The following is a 25,343-nucleotide window of genomic DNA, read 5'->3' on the forward strand; positions in this document are numbered from 1 at the left end:
AAAATTTATACTTTTAATCATTTAATATTTTAATTCTAAAATATTTCAATCTAAATCTACAATAATATTTAAAAATGTAAAATTATTTATTTATTGTAAATTTATTTTACATCCCCCCCCACAAACACAAAATAAAATAAATATAAATAAATATTTTTTAAAAAATAATAAAAATAATAAAAAAATAAAAATATAACAACACAACATAACATAAGCAAGTATCCTTTAACATTGGTCAATAATGAAAACAGTCTCAAAATTGTTTTAAAACAGAGTGAATTTTTTGTGGTATTAATATTGTTTAAAAAAAATTCAACATTTATGAGTACATCTCAATTGGTATAATTAATTTTCATTTAGACTACAGACATATCAGTTTTATATCATTCACCCAACTTTGTAGATATCAGTATGAGCCACTGAAAAATCCATGTGCTGACCACTAGTTCTGTCTCTGTTCCTCCACCCTAGATGACCAATTATAAATAGCAAATGGTTTCTCACAGCACATTCAGCTGCACTACTGTGTAATGTTTGTCTTGAGTGAGCAAATAAAAGTTATTCTTGAAAACTTTTAGGTGTCTTGCGTCACAGTTCATGAGTCCCGTGTGTGTGAACGCGCCTTGGGGAGAGAGTGAGTCACCCATCCAGATGCTCCGTCTCCCCTGCACTGACTCAGTAATAACAGTCCTCTCTCTCACTGTGTAATGACACACTCCAGAAATACACAGCGTACTATAATACACAGCCTACCTTGGAATTACACAGTATGCTAGGCCAAATACAACTCCGCTATGCATTTCTGAAATACACAGAGCCATGATGCCTGTTGTGGATGTTGTTCACTAAAACATTACCATGGCAACCCTATAATGACAGTCAGTTTAAGCACATGGTCATGCTGGGTCGTATTCAGAATGCCAAGATTATGCTAGCGGTGAATACCACATGAATGGCACAATATTGTGAATCATCCAGACATTGCTCAACATTCCAGCATTGTGTAACAACTCACCGCACACGCTCAGGTATGTTTACTTCAATTTGAAGAGTGTTAAGAGAAGCCAAAAATAACAGGTGGCTTATTCAAGTCTCAAGTCCTATCTGTAGGGAACAAGAACTTGAACTGAAAATTATTTTTCTTGGAATCAAGAAGTACTCCAGCAAATCAAACTGATTGTCTTCAGCATATTTGACATTTTTGCTGAGATATTTATTGTAGCTACAAAAATCCTCTCTTAATATTCTTAGGCCTTTGTGACAATATTCAGCATCTCTCAATATTTATGTATTTGCTCTAAAACGGCTTAAAAAGTTGAAGAAACATCATAGTGCAAACATAATTTGCATTTTTTACTAAATGAACACAAATAATCATTTATGCACTAATATACAATACATAATAAACCTAAATACATACACTACCATTCAAATTTAGGTTCAGTAAGATTTTTTTTATTATTCAGCAAGCATTCATTAAATAAATCAAAAGTGAAAGTAAAAAAAAAAAAACAATACTAATTTCTATAAACTTTCTAATAAACTTTCTATACATCAAATAATCCTTAAAAATGTAGATAAAATAATAAAATATTACTGATTTCGCTGAAATTTAAAGCAAACAAAAGCATCCTTGGAGAGCATAAAAGACTTTATTCAAACATATAAAAAAATAAATAAAAAAAAAAACTATTACCAACCCCAAAAACTTTGAACAGTGGATATTTGCTAAAATGTTTTTAAAAAATTTAAAGATTTCATGAACTGACTCACGGAAAACTATTATATTCAAGAGTCACAAAAGAAGTTGTGAAAGCCCTACTTATATCATTGTGAGCTCAGCTGGTGAAGTTTGCAGTGCAGACTGAAACAATCCAAACTTATGTTTGTCTCTTCACAATGATATCATCATAAACGCCCCCACTATCATCAGGGACGCTAGGTATTAATTTCCCTACTCAGTCAGAAAACAGACTCTTATTGCTGGTGTGGGTAGTCAGTCAATCCACACACGGGGAGACGAGTTGGGCTAAGGAAGGTTGCTGCACAGACGGATGGGTGGGAGCTCTGGACGAGGTAATGAGAAAAAGAAAAGTCAAATGAGGATTTAATGACTAAACCATCCTGAAAAATCTCTCTTGGCTGGAAGATATGCAGTGCTGCATGATAACTGCACGACACTGCAAAGTTACATGCACAAGTTACCTCTCCAGTGCATTATTGTTTCACAAAACAAAATAATATCTCACTTAGAAATATCTTCTTTTGGTATGTTCAGCAGAGGGTTGACAGCACTTTGTTTCCAAACACATGAGGGTTAATGTGGGTTTGGTTAACTGCAGCGCTAAGCTCTGTAGTATTAGCAGCTTCCTGTTTATCCAAGAGACAGCACTGACACAACTATGCTGTAGTTTCCCACAGACACACAGCCATAGGCCGAGCTCTGGGCTGTCGACTAAAAAAAAAAAAAAAAGCACAAACTAGGTTACAGTACCCACAAAAATTCAAACAGACTACCAAAAACTTTTTTGACGAGTCAGTTCTCCAGACTGTGACAAATGATCACAAATGTTACAAAAAAGGACTCTGTTGGGGACAGTCAGGAAAACGTGACCAGTTTGATGTTTGATACAGTGCCTGACAATATCTCCTAGACGTAACAGCAAGAACAAGACTCTTTAAGCACTGGTTCTTAGACAAATCAGATGAATCAGTCAAAAAGATTCACAAACGACTCTTGAACTCACCTGTGAAATAGCACTGACTGACTGAGTCTTTACTGCGTTCACTACTAACTCTCTCACTGAACCACAACCCATTTATATGACAGACTGATATTTACAACATAGGCTCATTGGAAAAACAATCCTCTACTTACATTTTTGCAACTCCAAAAAGTTACCTATACATACAGTTCAGTTTCCAGCTAAAACGAACACTAGTGGCAGTAAAACACCAACAATTGTTTACCTTTTCATACAAATTATGGTTACAGTGCAGATTATGAATTAACAACGACTTATTTTCATGTGGTTCCTTGCATAATACTATTATATAATGCATTTTAACATTTACATCAAATACCAGCACCATATGTATGGCTTTTCTGACATAGTAAACTTGCTTGGTATCTCACCTGGTACAGAAATGCACTTGCAATCCAAGTGACAATAAAAAAGCAGAAAGTCTTGTAAAAGCAAGCTAAAATGGAATGGTTTCTTCAGTAAATGCGTTTTTGCTCACGGATGCTTTTGTTAACACTAGTGGTTTGCTTAAAATTTATTTACAAATTTTATTTATATAAAAATATTTATATAAAGTATGTTGTTTCCGACAACATATTTTGTGAAACATCCACTGGTCCGGGTCACTGCTCTGAGCAGGGATGAGTCTGAGAAAAAGTTTAAAAGAGTTTAAAAATGAACACCACCCACTGTGGAGGCACACACTGCAATCAAACAAATTAACCATCGCTAATAACACGCCACATAAACTACAGTAGGAGGCCTTGTGTGCATGTGATATGTGTCTAAACAAGGAGGATGGTGTGCATTATTAGGAAATTAAATAAAGGAAATTTCAAAAATAATTACAAAGGGATGCCAAGTAACACATTGAATTAGCCTAAACATGAATTTCAAAGTAGAAAGACTGAAATTGTTTTTTATTTTAAACCATACTCCAACAATTGTGTTTAATTTAGAACTTTTCTCAAGTAAAATCTTTTTTTACAGTGGAATCTCTGTGAAGGTATAACACAGAATGATACATTTATCTCCTTAAAGTCACAAACTAACTGCTGCCAGTGGAGCTGAAACAACAGAAAACATTTGTGCTTTGCAAGAGAAGCATCCAACCTTCAGGCAGCAGCAACAATACGGTGAAGAGCACACTTCCAGGTGAAAAAGACTGGAGGAATCATTTGTAACCTCCCACACAGATCCAGACACTCATTTCATGACGCGCTGGCTTCCTCTGAAACTAGTGGTTGTCTGACCGACAGGAAGAAAAATTAATGCATCTGATTCCCGAGAAGGAAGGGAAAGCATTGTAGAAGATAAAAGGCAAAATAGACGCAGGCAGCTAACCTACGTCCATTTCTAAGAAACAGAATCCCAAGATACAAAATTGGGAATAAATACCCAATTGTGTGCTGCCAAATCGCCAGGCATTCTGCATTCTAATAGTAAGTCAGGTAACACAGATTTCATTTCAAGCCAAAAGAATGAAAGCTACTGTAGACGTTTTTTTTAGCCAGTCAACTGGTCCTTCCTCAAGGCGTGCCTATTTTCAGAATGGTCAGTCAGGACAGACAGTCTTTCCTCTGGGGGGAGGACGTGCATGTCTTTGTGAGGAATCAGAATGAAAAAGAAAATAATCGGGAGAGAGTTTATAGAGAGAAAGTGGAAGGGAAAAACTGCATGTTCACATTGCATTTCTGACTTAGTAAAGAGAGAGCTGTTTGGTTGAATGTAAATGTTACTTAAACAAGACTTGGAACCACAGTACACATCTGGCACACTGTTTGGATAAGCAAATATGATGTAACTAAAAAAAGAAGATAATGAAAACATGAATAATGCCCCATTTTTGAATAGAAAATATGCACCTAACCTCTCTAGCTAAATGTCACATTCACAACGATTTGCAGATTGCAAAAAAACATGAAGTTGTCAACTACGACAGTATGACCAGCAGCACACACTTTTACTTGATCACTTTCATCGCATTGCTTGATCAAATCATTAGCTAAATTAGATCCCTTCATGTCGGTCCAGGTCTGCACAAAGGACAGATTGTGTGGCCCGTGGTGCTGCCCACAAGGCTCTGAGTTTTCCAAAAGAAGTGTTCCCACACTCTTCACAGACTGTACGGCTGCGGGTACAGCAACATGGCCTCACGGTTAGTAGAGTCACAAGATTTGCAGCAAATTTCACGTGCAAGTTCATAAATAGCACAGCACACAAAGAACTGGAAGTCAAGACATAGCCACGTCAAAGGAATGAGGACATTTTGGCTCTCCTGGTTTCCATGTCATGTGGAGGGGATAGTCTATAAAGTTGTAGGACAGGCAATAGATCTCTAGACCAGGGTCCATTTAGGGACCTAAACTTTAAAGTAGGCCGCTGATTATGGATTCACAGATATTAATATTTTGCCCAATACCCATACACTGATAATTATTTTCATGCTATCGACAACAACTGATAAACAAAACACTACAATTTATAATTTTTAGTGTTATCAAATGATTAATCACATCCAAAATAAAAGTTTTTGTTTACATATTATGTGTGTGTACTGTGTATATGTATTGTGTATATAACTACACACACATATTTTGAAAATATTTACATGTATTTATTATTGTTTGCTGCAGTATTTATTTCTATATTTATATTCATATAATTTATATTATATATAAATATTTAATATATGAACATAACATTTTTCTGAAATGTATACATGCTTGTGTGTGTGTATTTATACTTAAATATACACAGTACAGACATTATTTAAACAAAAACTTATATTTTGGATGCGATTAATCATTTGACAGCACTAATTTTGGAATGCAAAAAGTGATAAACATCAACATTATAATGTACAGTATGAGAAATGGTTATTTACTCTGAAATTTGCTGTAGATTAAACTTAATTGCAATCTAAAGAGTAACTTAACCTGAGCATTTAGCAAAAGCAATCTGAATGTAAAAAAGGGGGAGGGGGAGTTTGATAAACATGCACAATTAAATATTTGACATTGTGCCCCCAATCTACTGTGCATCCCTAGTTTAAAAAAAACTGAAACGCTAAAAACCTAATTAAATTTAATGAAGCATAAGTATGAGAAGGAATACTGTAACCCATATAAACATTTTATTATGTCCATGCACATTAAGCGGTCTTGAAGACAATAAGGTACCACTATTTTCTAAAATGATCCTAGTGGGCTTGTATGTCCTCCTCTCATGTGGAGAACTGACAGCACACATCATGATGCTCCTCTCCCATTCCACAACAAACTACTAAATGTGGCAGTTCGCATTGCTCGAAGTTATTTACATGCATCAATCAACCTAGTAATCCAAAAAAAAAAGAAACATGTAATAGTTACTCCAAAGAAACAAAAATAGGTTATTAGAGCCAGCATTCCCCAGCATGCATAAATTGAAAAAAATCAGAGGGATTAGGTCGTGCAGGATTAGCTTCATAGGATATTCTCTTCCCTAACAACTGAGAGGCAATGAGCAAGGACGTGTAGAGAGAAAAGAGAGGCTTCAAAGCAATAACGCAAAGTGCCTGATAGTGTCTTTCCGCTATGTAATTCCTGACTATTAATATCCGAGGTTGCATCTTTTACACACATATGCCAAACAACGCTTTCTTTGTCATCTGAGCTCACTCCCAGTCTCCTCCATGCCATGTTTTGAGAAAGTCTATCACACTGTCTGCATTCATTTGCAAAATAACTGAAAACTACAAATATTCACAGTTTAAAAGGCAAATGCACTCGCTTTTATCTCAAAACACATTGGCATAGACTGTTTTGTGTTGCCATTATACTTTACCACCTATTGCATATTTCCGTTAGAGGTGTTTTAAGTAAATGTGCGGCTTAAATAAGAACCAAATGTACTCGGTACCTGCCCATATATATCACAAAAACGTCGTTAAAATAATTAAATGAACAATGAAACTACATACATGTTTGTCAGGGTTGGTATCATCGATGTTTAAATCCAAATCCGAGTCTTTCAATCCGCGCGCTGATACTTTCAACGCAATAGATGGCACGAGGAAGTTTCTCGCGCAAGACGTACAAAATATATCCTCGATAAATCTTCAATTCACTGCACACGCACGGCAAGCCGTGTCACTTTCTCCCTCTGAAGGCAAGGCTGTAGGTTTGGTCCTGTCCTTATCTCGTAAGGGGTGTGGACAAAACACATGCAAATGAAAAGACGTGCATCCCCGGCGTGTCTACTTCACACCCGGCCAGCGTGGAGGGAGTATCGAGGCACCTTATTTCATGAGGGGAATGGGAATGTGATAAAGCAGGGGATATGTGAAATCTCCTTTACAGTCTGGTCAACTGTGCACACGCACTTGTACTTATTAATACACTTCATGCACGATCCTCGTTCCAAATCGGAGAGAGGGGGAAGGGAGAAGGGGAGGGACAAAGATTTGAGCTTTCCTGGCCTCTTTCAGTGAAACCCAAAGATGTGAATTACACCCCTCACCCTCCCAAGAACATCATCACAACGGTAAAACTGGCATCAGGGTCCTGCTTTCTGTTGCTTCCTCTCAAAATATGCTAAAAACATTCATCATGCTTAAGTGTGTTGAACCATATGCCATAAAGACACATATTTTAATAGTATCTGTTCCATAGATAGATAGAAATGACTAAAGAGTTATATATAGTGTATTTGCATTGATGAAAAGACATTTGGAAAGTCTCGTTCAACCACAATATTGATTGTTTTTAGTTTAAAAAGGAATTTAGTAATAACTGGTATTTTAATTAAATGATTGATTATGCTAAATGATATCCAGTATAATATGATTCAAAAGGAACAGGATTTTGTTTTGGTGTCGTCGATTTATTGATGGGGCTGTGGGGGTATAGTCAAGAATCATTACAATAAAGTGAATTTAAAATTAGTGAATGGAGTAATTTACTATCACCAAATAAAAATAGATTTTATAGCATGTTTATATAAATAGATGGTATAGTGGATAGGCTCTTGATGAGGAATGCAGCTACAGGTTAAATTATAGGCTAAAGTGGCTGCATGGCAATTATAACACCAGACTATTTATAGAAACGGTGTAAGAGCAGAGTATAAGAAACTGAGACGATTCTAGGAAGAAATGCTTAACAAGGACATTTTTTCTGAACGTTTTAGGGCAAAGTTTAAACCACTACCATGTTAATATTACGAAAAAGCTCTTTTACTGTGTCACTAGAATTGTTTACCTTAATAAAACAAGTGCTACTGCTTCTCTGTGCAACAGTCGCTACCCCAGTGCTTGGATTGTTCTTAGTGGTGTAAGTCAAAAGAGCCTACCTCAGTGACTTCAAGATACTCCTGTGCCTTTAAATGCAACAAGCATAAAAGTAATAGTTTCAAATGGAAGATTTGGACTGTATGAACATGTGTGACGTGTTGGAGCTAAAGAGGAGATATGACTGGTCTCATAGGCCTTGGTCAGCTGTTGCTGCAGCAACACTGCTGGCAATAACCGAAGGTGATGTCATGTGTTTGAAGAGAGGCTTGACATGGCCACCTGCCAGCAAAAGATAGGCCTGAGACTGAAGAGAGGGATCAATGGTGGCTACCCTTTTACCCCTCCCTGTTCGCCCCCTATTCAAACTCAGCCAGCCATTACCTATCTAAATTCTGAATTCACTTCCCTAAATCACTGTAGCACACTCCCCACTCCAAATCACCCCTCTGCAGTTTAGCCCAGACAAGAGCACTGCAAAGTATCCACTGCCTAGGGCTAAAGCATAGCACCTAAATTATGCAATTAGGCTGCAGAATGTAGAGCGAAATCCAGGCCATGCAAGATGTGAAGGACCCTCATCAATCAGACTTTAACCCTATAAAGCCTGCTGTATTTGATGCTAAACTTGACATGATCAACATGATCAAACAATCTACTCCATGTCAAAGTTTATACTTTTTTAGCAAGTAAAAGGCCTTTTAATCCTTCAGGTTGTGGTACACATGTCTTTTTGCCAGGAAATCTTTCATTTTTATAAAGTAAACATTTGAATAACTGTTATATGTTTAGTAATATTTCAAGATGAACACTTACTGGACTGAAGCAACTTAGGTTTACTTGATTTTTCATACAACATTTTAGAAAAATCAAGTTCAAATATGAGTATCAAATATGATACATCAGGTTTTTGAGGAATGGTTATTTGACAATCTCTCAATCATCATTGTATTGCATTGCATTATATGTTTTGCCTTACAATAAAACAACAGAGCTTTGAACATAAAATAATATATTACTAAGACCTATTATTGAGAAATATAGAGTGACAAGTGATATTCATATGCATTTTATGTAAGTAGTCTGCTATAGTGTTATAAAGATCAATAATATAAATTACAAATGATCAGAATTGTATTTTTGGCCATAAAATATCAGCATCTGCATCATTTTGCATATTTTTGTTCAGTTGGGCCTCTGATTAACACTGATGTGCTTTTGTCCTCTGAAAATATGAGCTGCATATTCTCCTGTGTCATACTATAGGAGCCATAAAAGCCTGATGTATCAAATATGATATTCAACAAAAAACATACACAAACTTTTTTTTTTTTTTTAGATTTTGTCTATAAACTTTTTAATTTCTATTATTTAATATGTCAGACTTTACATGGTTAATGGATACTGGTACTATACAGGTCTAAATTAATAAATAACTGATTGATATTTTTTTTCACCTCTTTATGGTTTTACAGATTTCTCCCTTTCTACTTTTTTTTAGGGTCTGTGTCTGTGTGCTTTCTGGCTGTCAATCACATGAAGCCCCCCCTTTGTACCATCTCCATGCTCATTGACCCCTAAATCCCTGAACCTCTCAGACTCCCTGTGGGAATGTCCACAATTTATGGAGGGGGCAACGTTCGATCACTTCCTATCCTTCGTTCCTCTATTTATTTCTTTTTTTTAGCAGCTTGCGAGTTGATTTTTTGGGCGTTTTTTAGGGCAACAGTGTCCAAAAAGTAAGTAAACACATGAAAGACATACATAAAATGTTTTTAAAAAGTAATACATGGAGTACAGCAAAAAGGCTTTGAAATGTCTGATAAAGTGTTGATCTATTTACTGCTTATTAAAGAAAGCTTGGACATTGACATCACAGTTTTGTAAGCCACTCCTTTCTTTCAGAAATAAAATGAAAGACATTTTTAAATAGCTTTACGGAGTCAGAGTCTTACGAAGGGCAGAGAACTTTCCGTTTAACCGCCTCAGGAAGCCTTTTAGCATTTGTCAGCCACCCTTATAGAAAGCCCACCCACTCACCCACTATAACATGCTAACCCACGCAAAAAGAAAGAGAAATGCGTACTAACCCACACACATTACATGCCACCTGTTCACTCCATCTGCTACTCTGGCTTCTCATAACATGCATATGCAATTATATCGCATAACAAGCACAGCAACATATTGAATTTCACACTAACTCACTAGTCAATAAAATACATATAGGTTTGATGACTGGAAGAAAACTCATATGCAAACTGTGTGATAAAGTCATACCTGGAGGCATGAGAAGGTCTAATTGGGTCAGGCATCTCTAAAACCCTCATTTCAGGGCTAGATGAGTCTGTGTGTAAACTCAGTATGCATGGATTCATATAAAAAGATTCAACAGTGTAAGCACAGAGATATTGCATCAGTCAAAATATTATTATCGATTATTACTGAAATGTATATGAAGTAAATGTAAAACTGGCACTAAAGTGGCATAATGGGATAATGGGATGGGTGTTGTTGTTACTCTATACTCTAGGGCCTAACTAGCACTTTGTCTATTGACTTTTGAAGATAGTGGTACTTAAGGCAAACCATTAAGTCTGCCACTATAGTGCTGCTAGTCATTAAGGCTACACAATTCTAAGAGCACTTCAGACATGAAAAGTGGACTTCATGTACCATATCAGTTTTCAAAACGAAATTAAAAGATATTTAAATAATTTATGAATTTTCCTCTTTATATTAATTATGTTTAATTGACTTCTAAATGGAAATTAAAATATAAACTAAACCTAAATTCTGACAGGTTTGTGCACAAACACTTGGAATTATAAAGTTTTTTTTTTATGTTGCTAAAAGTGTCTCGTGTTCACCATGACTGCACTTATTTAATATAATAAAAACAGGAATATTGTGAAATACTATTACAATTTAAAATAACTGTTTTCTATTTCAATACATTTTAAAAATACATTTATTCCTGTGATGGTGCAGCTGAATTTCAGTAGCCATTACTCCAGTATTTAGTGTCACATGATTCTTCAGATATTATTTTAATTTTAAAAGTAATATTTACAGTTTTTACTGTATTTTTAATCAAATAAATGCAGCTTTGTTGAGCATTCTTCATTCAAAAACATTAAAAATGTGTAATTATTCCAAACTTTTGAGCAGTAGTGGACCCTCATTTAATAAAAAATAAAAATAAAAATATTTATTTAAAATAAAAAAATTAAAAAATAATGTGACTCCTTTAATAATAATAAAAGTAAAAATCAGTTGTAACAGTCAATCACTTTACACTGAGCACTTTATTTCAGGCTGTACTCTATAAATGTCTCTATAAATGACCAACCCCCACCACTTCTGAGACCTTCAGAGAGGACACAAGAAGACCCAGGGGGTGAATCTTTGACCCATCAATCCAGTTAATCTGTCTTTCCAGCCTAAATTCCATTTAGATTAAAGCAGGGTGGGACCCTGCCGACCGGGTCATAATAATATGCTGATTGGTCCTTTCCCCTGGGTATGCTGCTCAGCAGGCGGAGAGGAAGTGTCCCAGCCAACACATCCATGTGGGGCCCATAGGGGTAGCAATTGGGCCAATATCTGGGGCCCACCTGGGCTAACCAACTGGAACCCAGCTAATTTTGTCCTCAATTTCCATGGTTCCCATCTTAACCCAGATGGGCTGATGATGGGCCCTTGATGGGCTCCATATAGGGCCCATATGGGTTAGTGAAGTGACATACGGCCAAGTATGGTGACCCATACTAGGAATTCGTGCTCTGCATTTAACCCATCCAACGTGCACACACACACACACACACACACCATGAACACACACCCGGAGCAGTGGGCAGCCATTTATGCTGCAGCGCCCGGGGAGCAGTTGGGGGTTTGGTGCCTTGTTCAAGGGCACCTCAGTCGTGGTATTGAGGGTGGAGAGAGCGCTGGACATTCACTCCCCCCACCTACAATCCCACGACTTCCCAGGTAGCTCCCATTTGGTCTGCCTACATGAGTCTGCTTACATGAATTAGTGACGGGACCCAGCTAGGTCTTATGCAGGTCTCTTATGGGCTATAACAGGTATTCACATGGGCTAACATATTTGTTTGCTTGGGTTACCTTATTTTATAGTAAACCCCTAAACACAAACATTACATTAAATCCACTAAAATGCTAAAGGTATTCAATAAACAGAAACCAGTAGTAGTTCATGCTTTTAAGCAAAGTTTATTGAGAATAACTTAAACTATCATAACTTGTACATTTATAACTTCATAAAACACAAGTATCTATAAAAAGTGTTATTTTTAAGCTTCCTGAAAAACTATATAACTTTTATTCTGAATGCTTTAAGCAAGGTTTCGTTGGAATAATTTGAACATGACCATTAAAACTTGTATATTTACAACTTTACAAAACATAAGCATCTTAAAGTTAAAGTGAAGCTCCTGACAAACATTATTTGGCATAACTTGTATCGCTTGTATATTCATATCTGAAAACTCTAAAATGCATTTCACAAACAAACAAACCAACAGTGCAGCTCCTCACTCCTCTGTCCTCGCTCTCACAACGGCCCTTTGAAAAGACAACAAATAATCAACCACTGTGCCACTTTTTCAGTTAAAACAGATGTTTCTTGTCTTTTTAAAGATTGCATTTCCATTTAAAAATCAAGAATATCTTACCCATCTTGCTCTCCACTACATGACTTCGCAGAACAGTTTCCTCCCGTCACCGATTAACCACTTTGACACTGACTGCCTCTTTTCTGATAATTTGCTTTGTAAGAGATTTTTTTCAAGCTTCCTGTAAAACACAAAGATCAAAGTTAGATTAAATTACATATTTAAGCCCTTGCAATAAATAAGCAGTAATCTCCATTTTTATATTTTTTTCAGGAAATACAATAATGGTATCGGATATAATATTCTATCATAAACAAATGATTTCTGTGTAAACAGGGGCACAGGGCAACATTTAAAGGCATAGTTCACACAAAAATTAAATGCCTCATTTAATCACAAATGTAAAAATCTGTCCATCTGAAATTCTTTTAAACAATTATAATTTTTATCAGGCAAATATAGGTCCTTTTCATTGCCATTACAGTGAAATAACTGAACAAACATAAGAGCCTGATAAAAATGATTTTAGAAGAAAATTTCAGACGGTTTTTGCATCTGATGTCTTCATTTATTCTTATTTTAGTATCACTTCACTTGTATTAGTGTACACTCTAAAAAATGCTGGGTTAAATACAACCAAGTGCTGGGTAAATATTGGACAGAACACATGCTGGGTTGTTTAACCCAACCTTCTGAGCAGTAACCCAACCGCTGGGTCTAAACAACCCAATCACTGGGTTGTATTTAACCCAGCATTCTTTAAGAGTGTACTTGTCTTTAATAAAGTATGAATTTTATTATTTATTATAAACTGAGTTTTGTGATCGCTACACCACAAATTACAAGTTACTTATCACTAAAATAAGCAGTACACCTGGTCCATATTCTCATAATTTGGGGTATTGTTTGTCCAAGTATGACAATTATTTGCATACAATCAAACATTTGATTCCACTGATTTATGAAGAACAAACTCAACTCTACCGAATAAATAATAGGGGAAGTCGTGGCCTAATGGTTAAGACTCGTAATCCAAAGGTTGCGGGTTCGAGTCTCAGGCCGGCAGGAATTGTAGGTGGGGGTAGTGAATGTCCAGCGCTCTCTCCACCCTCAATACCACGACTGAGGTGCCCTTGAGCAAGGCACCGAACCCCCAACTGCTCCCCGGGCGCCGCAGCATAAATGGTTGCCCACTGCTCCGGGTGTGTGTTCATGGTGTGTGTGTGTTCACTGCTGTGTGTGTGCACGTTGGATGGGTTAAATGCAGAGCACGAATTCCGAGTATGGGTCACCAGACTTGTCAGTATGTCACTTCACTTCACTTAACCTGTTTGCACATGAATGTTATAAATAATCCAACAGCAAGTAAACATACCTTATACAACCTCAAACAGTTTGAGCCCCTGAAACTCTCGCTTTCCATGCCGGCCAACAAAATTTAACTCTCTTGATAAGGGGTGGTCCAAAAGGAAGGCCATCATTCTTCTTGTGGCTTCATCCACAGTACTCCCTCCAATTTCTGCCACCACAGCAACCTAACGGAAAACAAGATTAGCATTATTATGGAAGACAACACAAAATAATTAACCCGAATAATTGCAAATACATTTCCCCCAAATCGTACAGCCATAAGTTAATCGATGGTGCACTGCTATTTTACACTGGAAGTTGTAATCTACTATGTGCAACGAGTCCATACATGTATATATTACTCACAATTCATATGGAACACTCCTATAATTCCTTTGCAGATGCCTCTGTAACAGATATTTTACACTTGTACTACAATTGTGTTGCCTGTGGTACAAAACATTCTGCCTCTGTAGCAGAAAAGCTACAGGACTTGTGAAAATGTCTTAGGCCACTATTATATTTGTTGTTTTAGAAATGGTATAATGACTATACCATTTTATTAGAATACAACCAAAAAAATACAGGAAATTTATAGGCAGTATTAAAAAACAGAAATAAACAAAATGGTGGCCTAAGACTTCTGCACAGTACTGTAAGTGCCATACCGTTAACGTTCAGCCCCGTGAACCTGCTAAATGATCATATTAGAACATACCTCTTGTTTCTGGAAGGTGGGGTCTGCCAATTTCTGCTCCACTGCATCAACATCCGAGACCATCCAATTACTTTCTGTAAGAAAAAAATCTTATTATTAAAAAAAAACATTAAATTCTCATTTAAGCAATTTGTATGATTTGTAATAACACCCGAATGCAAACTGATGCAGATTTATATAAGGCAGAAACTCCTTTTTGCATGATAAATGTTAAATAATGTTGTAATATTGTATTTTATGTATTGTTAAACGTACAACAGCCTTATTGTTTACTCTTCAAATCGAGATCATACCTTATTTACGCTAGCTTCTCTGTTATTTTAGTCATGTGACCTCATCATTGTAATCTTCCTGTATCGTGAGCACACAGCCCGGTGTTCTGAAATATTCGGTGTCTGAGATTTTACATGAATATTTTCCTGTTTCGCGTTAAAGCGCCACTGAAAATATTGACTGTGTTCAGAATAATAAATGCTTCAAAGTGTGATGACGTTCAGCAGGTATTCAGGCTACTGTTAATTTTGGCACAATAGTTTGTAGATTGTGTCGTATGTTAGGTTTAATTATTACAGCTATTAATTTGATGTGCCTGAGGATACACTCCAACTTACTGAGCCAACAAACATTTTTGTTTATGTACCTAATTTATTTTGACAATCTTTAAAACTGTTAATAACTGATATAAATCTATCTTTGCTGTTGTTGACATCATAAAGTTTCAGTTGTGATCATTCTGTGGTGTTTCTTATTGTTTGCTCAGTTGGTAGCTTATATAACATCAACCCAACTTTAGTAATAAATTCATGTTTTTGTAATATATTTAAATTGTAATATAAACAAAGTGGTGAGAAACATGGTGTGATGATAAAAGATAAAATCATGTGGCTATTTAGCTTTTATGAATACAATAAAGACAGCAGGTTATTTTGGTTCTAGTTTTAATCACAAATGTGTGTATAGAAAAGACTATATAACCTAACCCCTCCTCTATTTCTATTCTATTCTATTCTATTGACTGAATGGCTAGATGACAGAGACCAGTAGTGCACACTGCACACTGCTGGTTTGTTTCACTATGATGTCTGTTGTTCTATTACACTATAAGAGAGTGGATTTTTTCCTTTAAGATTGAAAATTTAATTCAATGTCTTGCCAGGTAATATATCCTCAGGAAGGAAAGATCATTTATGTAAACTCATGCACAGACGCAAACATTGCACAGATGCGTGAAGCCCTGGGTCTATGCCTTTTGAATGAATCAGGTTTTTCTTCATTATATAAAAAAGGGATGATGTATTACATGTGATAAACACCTTGATTACCTCTGGACAACCTGTGCCTGGCTTGTGGAGAACAATATTCCCACACACCAGACAAGGTAGCAACTTGGGTATCTTAGATTGTTATTATTATTATATATAAACACTACAGTGTATTTTAAAGTTGCACTACCAAATTCATTCATGTGTTGTAAATCTTATATTGTTTAGATTGCGCATATGACTCTTGCAACGCCTGGTACCTCTGGGACTGCATAAACAGGCCAAATTTGGAGGCACATTTTATTTGTCCGGTATGTCAAGGCCCTATTTAAAGTGTTTAACTTTATATGTCTTGTCCACATACACATTTGTACATAACACTTAACACCAAATCATTTGATGTCTTTAATGTATTCAGTTTTATAACTTAATTTCTTTATAGTTGTAACTGTGCAAATTAATATGTGGTATGTTACTTTAGCTAAGTACTACAATCTGTTATTTACCAGCTGAACAAGCAAAACTAAATATTGTATCAGATCTTTATGCTACCTTAGATATTTGTATACAAGTTATCAAACAAAACTTTAAAATACCCTGGGAAGGGTTTATAACACGTGTTAAAGGCATATCCTAATGACAGGCAGGCAAATTAATTGCTGTAATCATGAAATCAAGCATAACATGCAATCTACAAACTATTGTGCTCATATGAACAAAACTTCAAAAGCTAAAAAAAACAAAAAAGGCTAAATGAGCTAGATCGCCACTGTCGCTGAAACATAATTACATTATGTAACTTAAAACTTTCTGTGCGGTGATGATCCTAGAGTAGGATCCGCCCAGCGTCACCGAAAATCTCAGAATATTTCAGAAGAACACCGGTGCCAAACTTTGCAGTTTAAGTATGAGCTTTTTTAGTGTCTTTTACTTTTAGAGGGCGGAGGAAACACCAAGACATACAGCATTATCCTTCAGGCATTGGCGCCAGAAATAAGAGGAAAAATATGGCGCGATCTAAAATCTATCGAGACAAAAATCCAAACTATGTTTCGGTTAACAATATGGTTGGTAAACAATATCATTACATTTTCAGTTTTAAAAATTGACATTCTTACCTTGGATACACTGAAGGCAAAGTCTTCTCCAGAAAATTAGTGATTAGTAATGGCGCTGGCGCGATGGGGAAATGTTGAATGAGATCTCGCGGGATCCACCCTGAGTGCAGCTCGCGGTAGTTTGATGTCGTGGGGGATGGGATCTCGCTAGAAACTCGCGTGTCAGCACAATTAAAGTGGCTGAATTTAATTTATTTTATTGTATTTTTTGCTAAATGTCAGTGGAAAATTGGGTAGAAATGCATGAGTGTTGGAATCATAGACTGTAAAAAAGGTTAATTAAATTAATCCAAGTGTCAAAACAACAACAAAAATAATTTTAAAGACACATATGTGCACTATAAATCCATGTAATCACCCTATATGGGATTAATTATGTTTGCACTTGCATATTTGATAAAACAAATGGGATCCCATGTGTAGCCCTTTTTGAGCTCATGCACACATTTCCCATTAATTACCCATCTGGGAACCACATGGGGAGCCCACCTCGGTCCTAGCTGGGTCACCCAAGTGGGCCCCAGATAAAATGCCCATCTTGAGCCCATGCCCACTCTGTACCCCTGTACCCCATGTGAAACCCATGTGGCCCACATTCACGTGTTTGCTGGGGTGAGTGATGGCATCTCGTGTGACCCGGCCTGTGAGTGCATAGTGAGCATGTAAACACTTAGAGACTAGAGAGAAGTGTATATCTTGGTAGATACAGCTAAGTTTGCATTGTGCCCTCTTAGCCATAGTTTGAGGAAACACAGTTGGACACAGACAGAGAGTGTCCGGTGGTGGGCGTGTGGATTACAGCCAATGTCCAGATCCAGGCCTGGTAATTAAGCTCCAACAAAAGGTTTCTCACTCAGGCTCATTTTAATGCTCCCATTGATAGCAGTGAAAAATGCTAAGTGTCTGTTATCCCGAGAAAAGTGATGGTAATGAAAAAGAGAGGGAGAGGGGGGAGGATAGGGAGCAGTGAAGGCAGAAGTGAAAGAGAAAGTGACGAGTGAAAGCAAAGCCCGCATTGGGGATGCAAGAACATGGCTGGCAATGAGCTCATGCACATTGTGTCTTTTTGCATGAGTTGACCCACTTGGTTGAATTTATTCTGAAAAGCAAATGAGAAAGGGAAAGAATGAAGCACAAGAGAGATCTTCTTTAGGCTATATTCCGTCTAAAAATTTAAATCTGATGGTTTTAAATCTGATCAAAACTCGTCCCTGTTGCAAATTAAAGCTGAAGTCTGTAAAATTTTTTGATACTTTGTACTATTCCAAATTTAATACGCAAAGACAGCAGTGGGCACAGAAGCTATCTGGACACTTAAGTGACAATTAAAAATGAATGAATATCTTTAAATAATATAACAAATATCAAACTGAGTGGTGAAGTTTGTTCTGAGAGCAGCGCTCTAGAATCATTTGTTTGCAGATTCCACTTTTTTGTTTGATATTTTGCTATATAAAGCAGTAAATTTTACTTTTATATGTATTTAATTCTAAAAGGAAATTCAAATTAAAATAATTGTATAAACCTAAATTGTGACCGTCTTGTGCACAAATCTTTTTTTAATTAAAGGGTGGTTATTTAATATATATTAATATGATATATATTGAAAGAGTTTTAAGGCATTTTATTTTTTCAGCTTCTCTAGGGATTTAAATAAGGCTTTCAAATAACTTTTAAATGTCACAAAACTTGGAACAACTAACAAATGTGTTTTGCTCTGTTGCATCTTGTATTTTCTAATGCTAGAACATGGTCTGTTTGAAGCTTAAGGAAATTTATTCCGTTCCTGCAGCCACCATGTGAAGTGACATTTTCACTTTTTCACCCTTTGCATGTAGAGCAGCTTCTGTCTGCTGACAAGTCACATGACAAGTGTCCCATCAACCAGGCCCTAAAATAGCCCCCCCCCCCCCCACCATTTTGGGACTGTTTCCTAGTGCTGAGGTGTTTCCTATTCACTCTGAACCGTAATGCCCTATAAAGCCTATGTTTGTCATTTCTCTGGCTGCACTCATAGCCCTGTATGGAAAGAAGCTGCCAAAACAAATTGTAGATGCAGCATGTCTCATCTTCGCTGCAGAGTGTGCATTTTAACAGCCAGCTTTACTTGGCTTTATATCTGTTGAATTGTAAAACTGGTATTTGATCAGATTATGATACAGTCCATCATTGGAAACTTATTTTTACTTAAAAAAATTTTAAAAATTGATAAAATTGATAAACAGCTGTCCTTGGGTATGAAATCAATGCCGCTGTCACCTACATATAAATTTAAAAAAAAAAAAATTTTGGGGGGGGGGTTCTTCGTCCAGTTTTTGCTGAACCCTATTTAAATGTGTTCAGAGATAATTTGTTATGTGTTGAATGGCTACAAAAGTATCATAATATCCTATAATTACTGTATAATATAATATAATAGACATTAATAAAATAAATACATTTACATGTCAAGCAAGCAGCAGATCATTTTCTCACAGAAAGAGAGAACAAGGAATAGTAAAGAGAGCAAGGTTTCCCTGAGCAGCAGGCGATGAGTGTTATCATTCTCTACCCACAATAGAATGTCTCACTCCTTTCCACAAAGCCTTCATTGTGTTGGCAGGTGTTGTTGTAGTTGTTTTCATTTACTAAAAATGCTTTTTATCCTGATTGTTTCTCTTTCCACTTACATCACACACGTAAACAGCTGAGCTAGGATCCCACATGATGTGTAATGTGACACAGTAATTGCTTTCATCTGACTCTGACAGAAGTAGGGAAGTAGAATTGCATTCATGCCGGATATTATTACTAAATTAGATTCTCTAATAAAAAAAAAAATTAAAAAAAAAAGAGTAAAAACGGAGATGTACAATGAGGTGGACTACATAAATCTGTCGATAAATGTTCTTTTTTTGTGTGTGTAGAAGAACAGCATAAATGGGGAAACACAGTGGCATATGACAAATATGATGTTTATGACTCCTCCCTTCAATAGCAGTAACCACACTTGAAATAATTCAGAATCATGATCCAACACTGCCCTCCACTGGACAATACAAAACAGAGGAAGGCCTCCAACTGGAATGAGAACATACTTACAAATAGCTAAACAAACAGCATACAACAACTCATTATTTTTATTTGTAGCACTAATGCAACACTGAACAAGGCCTTCAAGAAATGGTTATATTATCAGCAGCATACTGATATGGAATCAAGCTTCTGCGTTTATTCACTGGCCAACCTGCCCTTTTATCAGGAAGCGTCAGGCCAACATAGACATTTAAAAACAGAGCAGGGCTGAGGGAAAAATGACCGAACGTTTCCTGTCTTTGTACTGCACATATCACTCAGAGCTCTATTCTGTTTCATATGTCTCCGGTCAAAGTCAGACATGCGAGCGCATTAAGGCGTATATGGAACAAAATAATAGTGTTCAGGGGTGAAAACAAATGATGGCATGGGATATTTTTTATCCCTAAGGAACTGGTCTCTGCTCCCTTATAGTGCTATGGTCATAATCCAGTCCTTCTTGGAAAAGGTGGAGGGTAAGGCATTACTGACTAGTTTTACATGAACAAGCAATGACTAACTAGTCCTGACTCTTCAGTGTGTTTGGACTAACAAAGTGTGTTTTGAAATTTAGAGTTTGTTCTGAGAAGTATGGAATCTTTTGACCAAAAATGTTCTCGAAATGATGTCGAGGATCATTCCTGCTTGATTTATATGTTAATTGCTAATGTACAGTTCATGACTACTGATACATAAATGAGCAATATTTAAGCTTGCAATGTGTGTCATAACATGCTGGCAGCTTCTGCAAGTTTATGTGGAAGGAAGAAGTGCATCACAGACTGGTGTGACCTCACCGCCTCGATCTGCCACCGTGTACATCTGCACCAATAAAAGCTTCCTCCTGTAACCACCGATAGCCATCTCTCTATCTCAACCACACAATGGGGACTTTCCTACAAACTTTCCTTACAACTGATCATGTGTGTAAGCAAATTAATCTTAAATATTATTAATTGTCTTGCTTTATTTGCTTGTTCTGATGGGAATCAGGAGTGTATCACTTTTCTGCTTTCCATTTTTTGTTATATTATCCATTCATTTTAGAACCAGAGGGGTCAAAATGTGCAAGTGAGAAGCAAAATGTCAATATGATTTTCCACATTTGGATACAATACTTCTTTCCTTCTTTGTTTCTTTCTTTTTGAGGAAATTAAGGAGCAGTATCATAAACAAAACTGTTGGTTTTGGACTGTTAAAGTTAAAGTTGATACCATTTCAGCATTTTTTTGTATAAGCCTTTTTGAATGCTTTATAGTATACAGAATTGTGTGATCTGTGGTTCTAAATGTTTTCCTGTGGGCAAGAACAAAGCAAATCCCTAAATGTAGAGATCAAGCCATATTAATTATGTGGCTTAGTGTCCATAACCAATCATTTCCCATAACAGGGCACTGAAAAGGATGATCAGATTTCAGCTGTGGCCATTGCCCTTGTTGCCTCACCATTAGCTCAGAAAAAGAAAAGAAAAATCTGAAAGTGTGATTCTTCATTGGAAGAGATTTTGAGATATTTAGCATTACATGATAACTGCAGTGAATGGGTGCCATCAGAGTTAGAGTTCAAATAAAACATTGCAATAATCCGCAAGTAATCTACAAGTAATGGACTCCAGTCCATCAATTAATGTCTTGTGAAGTGAAATCTGCACGTTTGTAAGTAAAAAATTAATTATTGAGACATTTTTAACTTCAAACATTTGCTTCTGGCTCTATCCATAATATTTCACTAGTTGTCTAGTCTGAATTAAGAGAGAAATATGCACAGATCAAGTGAAGTGAAGTGAAGTGACATTCAGCCAAGTATGGTGACCCATACTCGGAATTCGTGTTCTGCATTTAACCCATCCAACGTGCACACACACAGCAGTGAACACACAGAGAGAGCGCTGGACATTCACTCCCCCCCACCTACAATCCCTGCCGGCCGGAGACTCGAACCCGCAACCTTTGGATTACAAGGCCGACTCACTAACCATTAGGCCACGACTTCCCAGGGGAAGGGGGAAAGGGAAGTGCTCTGCATTTAACCCATCCAGGTACACCTGGAGCAGTGGGCAGCCATCAATGCGGCACCCGGGGAGCAGTTGAGGGGTTCGGTGCCTTGCTCAAGGGTCTCACCTCAGTCGTGGTATTGATGATGGAGAGAGTGTTGGTTATTCACTCCAACCACCTACAACCCCTGCCGGACCTGAGACTCGAACCCATGACCTTCGGGTTACAAGTCCAACTCTCTATCCATTAGGCCACGACTGCCCCCTATCAAGCACCGTTTACAAGCAAAACATTTTAAAATAGTTCTAAACAAATATGTTGGTGGATTTTAATGTGAGAGGACAAATGTGGGTATGGACTTTTTCACTGGAGGAAGTGTTATAATGGATTATGGAGGATTTTATTACAAACACCAGCTTTTTGGTTCACAAGACATTAATTGGTGAACTGGAGTCATTTCAATTACTTGTGGATTATTGTGATTTCTTTATAAGCATTTTTAACTCTCATTTACACGGCACCCATTCACTACAGATGATTCAATTGGTGAGCAAGTGATGCAATTTCTCCAAATTTGTCCAGATAAAGAAACAAACTAATTTTGGATGGCCTGAGGGGGAATACATTTTCAGCAACTTTTCATTTTTGGGTGAAATATTCCTTTATGTCAGCAGGACTGCACTTTCGGGTTTTACTGCATGATTTATATTGCAATTAAAACTACCCTTAATCAGATTTTTATGTCCTAGAAACAGCACTTTTTGGCTAAAAGATTGTGTCGCTGAAGCATAAAAACTGCACAAGCTTTATTATCTGCATTCTATATGTGCTTAATGAATTAAAAAAAAAAAAAAAAACTTTTGCAGCATAAGTTTTGTGTGTGTATGCGCATTCTGTTGTGCATCTATTTGTACAGACTATTTGTGCATTCCTATAATTCCTATTAACTCAATCAACCTGAAATCTGATCAATATTTCAATGTTGTTTAACTGCACATTACTGTTTGCAGATGTGATCAATACTTTAAGATCCATATCTGTTCTTTAAATCTTTAATGAACATCAAATTAATAATAAAGGAACAAGAAAAAAGGATGTTTTCTAATTTTCTCTGATTTGTTCCCCATTTTAAGTGTCAAAATGTAAGCTATCTTATTGCTTTAGCAGAAATGAAATATATTGTGACTACTTTTACGGTGCTTTTAAGATGTGTTTTACTGTGTAAAGAGTCTTTTAAAGTTTACAACACAAAATTATATAGTGAGCAAACTATTGCTTAAAGTGTGAGTCAATGGAATCTGTGGGACAGTAATAGAGATAGAAAGCAAGCACAGAGCAGACGTGTGACAGTCAACAGAGACTGAGGAGGAAACTACAAACCGTGAGAAAAACAAACTGAAAGAAAAAAATCTGTACTTTAGCTTCAGAGAGTAAAACACAGCTCAAGCCATGTCTACATGTAATATGTCATGTCCCTGTTTTTTTCCCCTCTCACGGCTGTTTGTTTTCTGCTGACCACTACAAGACTGAGGTCAAAGAGAAGACCTATGCGAACAGCTGCCAAAAACACTGACACACAACTCTAGCATAGGGCTCTACAGTAAATGAAGGACACACAGTTTTAATGTAGTATGTAAAATACTGCAGCATTGACTAAGTACTTTCTATAACATCAAGGCACAGACAATGGCTTTTGTTCCTCTGTGTAGATAAATATAGTGAATGTGTATGTGTGTAGACGACCGTGACATAGAAAGCTATTCCCCAGGGCAAAAGCACTTCCTTCTGGTTTGCTTGATCAACAGAGAAAAAACTGTTTTCCTATCATTTTTCTCATGTTGAGTGAGTCAGCTGTATCCTCAATTAAACATTAAAGCAATTGAATGTATTTGCAGTAATTCATTCTGTTAATACTTTTTAACCTGCAATTTCAAAACATTTTATTTGAAAATGTACAATATTTGCTGTGATTTTGTATAAGCAGCCAACTGAGAAAACCTATCAGAGTTAGAGGGGTAGAAGTGAAGTTTATGTTGCGTTGTTAATGCCTACATTTCAGATTTCAGTAAATAGTAGTTATATTTAATTGTTACCAATCTGTTCTATAAATGGAGTCAACTAAATACAATTCTCAATCCCTTGAAGAACTGAGCCAAAACAGAACAAAAAGGTGAAAGCGGGAGGCGGTGCTGACTTGTTCTGGAATTCGGAGAAAAATTCTTTCATGAGTGATAAGAGTGTAACATGGCACATCAGCTGCAGCTATTTCACTTTCTGTCAAGGTACCAAGAATTTTTGTGAAATTCATTTAAATATAATAAATATGAATGTAATTGATGAAATTATATTAATTATTATGTTTAAAATTTGTGATCAAAACAAAAAACAATTAAATAAACAACAAATATCAACCATTTCAATATTTATTCAGAATTTTTGTTCCACCCCATTGTCCCTATATTATAAAGGCATTGTAGGCCTACTTGTTTACAAATATTTGAATTGTGCGTCATTTCCAATCAAGCCTTAATTTTGATCAAATTATGCAAGAAATCAACAGTTAAAACAGCTACAAATATTTAATTGAGTGTATTTCGGATACATAAAATGCTAAACAAGAGTTTGAGATTTAAATTTGATTTGAATTATTTAAAATGCCACATCCATCATCTTATTTGAGATGTGGTGGAAATTACAATGTTGTTAAAAACCTTCAGACAAAAATGACAGAATTCTCCTGTTTCAGAATTCTCCATTGTTCGCACAGAAATTAAAATGGTGTGAAAAAAGTTTTAAGAGCATTCAGAGGGCCAAAGTGCCCATAGTTGAAAAACACCCATTTATAAACAATTCAGGTTGACTTATTTACAGAATACTGCAATATTGATAAGTGTAAACACATCAGAGGGCCAGCTTTTACTGGTGCTTCACCACAATTCACAAATTATTTGAAGAATTTCATTATTTCACATGAGCAATTTAAAACAATCACTCTGTCATAGTCCAGAACCCAAGCTATGCACTTGCTACTTACCACAAAGTTTCCTTTCCGATTTCTCCTCAAAACCAAGAAGTCAGACCCTCCTTTCTAGAAGGAAACAAACTCGGTTTCCTGGACAGCCTCTGTTTGAATCACGGCGTAAAGTGGGAACATCGGGAATATCCCGATCCTCTCCAAGCGACTAATGATTAAC

At 36.4% G+C, this 25,343-nt stretch overlaps 1 protein-coding gene across 4 annotated transcripts in view; it reads right to left on the reverse strand.

Moving 5' to 3' along the window:
• LOC306888547 (rho family-interacting cell polarization regulator 1-like) overlaps positions 1 to 25,343 on the reverse strand; it is a 78,843-nt gene that overhangs the window by 53,171 nt on the left and 329 nt on the right. For 2 of the 4 annotated variants that reach the window (XM_079446913.1, XM_079446918.1), the window contains exon 1: positions 6,709 to 6,982. The gene's annotated coding sequence lies outside the window, so the exon portion shown is untranslated. Of the gene's footprint in view, positions 1 to 6,708; positions 6,983 to 25,183; positions 25,332 to 25,343 lie in introns of those variants that run through there. The other 2 variants (XM_079446914.1, XM_079446916.1) reach the window with 2 other exon arrangements.

The sequence above is a fragment of the Barbus barbus genome (assembly GCF_936440315.1).
Source record: "Barbus barbus genome assembly, chromosome: 22".
NCBI classification, from domain to species: Eukaryota; Metazoa; Chordata; class Actinopteri; order Cypriniformes; family Cyprinidae; genus Barbus; species Barbus barbus.